This window comes from Rhinoderma darwinii, chromosome 7 (genome assembly GCF_050947455.1).
Source record: "Rhinoderma darwinii isolate aRhiDar2 chromosome 7, aRhiDar2.hap1, whole genome shotgun sequence".
Lineage (NCBI taxonomy): Eukaryota > Metazoa > Chordata > Amphibia > Anura > Rhinodermatidae > Rhinoderma > Rhinoderma darwinii.
The window spans coordinates 68,693,293-68,695,041 of NC_134693.1; positions in this window are offsets into that span (position 1 = coordinate 68,693,293).

The following is a 1,749-nucleotide window of genomic DNA, read 5'->3' on the forward strand; positions in this document are numbered from 1 at the left end:
CCCGCCACAGCCCTTTTTCAGATTTTCATTTTCGTTTTTTTCCTCCCCACATTCCAGAAGCCATAGCGTCTTTATTTTTCCGTCGATATAGTACTATGAGGGCTTGATTTTAGCGGGACGAGTTGTCGTTTTTCGTAGCACCATTTATTTTGCAGTATAATGTACTAAGAAACGGGAAAAAAATTATTGGTGGGGTAGAAAATGAAAAAAACAGCGATTCCTCCATGGTTTTTCACCCACGGTTTTTACGGAATTCACTGTTCAATTAAAACAACATGTTAACTTTATTCTGCAGGTCAATACGATTATGGCGATACCAAATATGTATAGTTTTTTTTTCTATATTTGACTACTTTTACAAGTAAAAACCTAAGTGTAAAAAAGAATTTATTTTGTGTCGCCAAATTCCGAGAGCCATAACTTTTTTATTTTTATGTCGATTAAGTGTTATGAGGGCTTATTTTTTGCGGGATAAGCTGTAGTTTTTAATAATACCATTTTTGTGTAAATGCGATGGTTTGATCACTTTTTATTTCATTTTTTGCGGGAGATTAGGTGACCAAAAAATAGACAATCTGGCGTTTACAATTTTTTATTTTTTTTTATGGCGTTCACTGTGCGGGTTAAATAATGATATATTGTAATAGTTCAGACTTTTACGGACGCGGCGATACCAATTATGTATTTTTTTTTTTAATACTCTAGGGGGAAAATGGCAAAAGGGGGGTTTTTTGAACTTTTAATTTTTTTACATTGTTTGTTTTTTTACACAAAAAAAAAACTAACTTATTTTTACTTTTTTTATTAGTCCCCCTAGGGTACTTCAACCAGCGATCGTTAGATCGCTTGCACGATATACTGCAATACTAATATATTGCAGTATATCGTGATTCTGACTACTTTATTAAGCCCTGCCAGAGGCAGGGCTTAATAGGTGTACAAAGATGGTGGACCTGGGGGCATTCATTAAGCCCCCAGGCAGCCATAGCAACCATCGCCCCCCCGCGATTGCGTTGCGGGGGGTGCGATGAGCTGTTAGAGGGGGTCGCCCCCCTCTTTCTGAGGATTTCAATGCTGCGGTCGGTATTAACCGCGGCATTTAACTAGTTAAAGGGAATGTGTTGCCAGAAAAACATGTTTTGTTTTTTTTAATTAAACATTTAGTGTGTAGGTGATTAAACATTGTTCAAATTTTTTTTATTTTTTTCACGAGTCAGGAAATATTATAAATTAATTCTAATTTATAATATTTCCCATTGCTGGTCACTAGATGGAGCTATTCCCAAAATTGCAGCATTGCAAAATTGGGTAAAAAGCCCTCGCTCTAGTGAGCTCTCAGCATCCCCCCCCCTCCTTTATCCTGGCTAGTGCCGGGATAAACGAGGGGTTTGAACGGTCTAACCTCCTACACTGTGTGTCGCCATTTTTTGAGCTAACAATCAGTGTAGAAGGTTTACATACAGTAGTAAACGTACACGAACATACATAGAATCTCTTACCTGCTCCTGCCGCCGCGGCTTCCTCCGGCCCGTCCGCTCAGTCTGCTGCCGCTGGTCCAAGTGCACAAGTCCGGAAGCCGCGACCGGAAGTCGTAATCTTACTGTCCGGCCGCGACTTCCGGTCCACAGGAAAATGGCGCCGGACGGCGCGCATTTCAAATTGGACTGTGTGGGAGCGGCGCATGCGCAGTTCCCACACAGACGGCGTACATGTTAGTGGATGGAACGGGCCCCGTTCGCAGTCCCTATG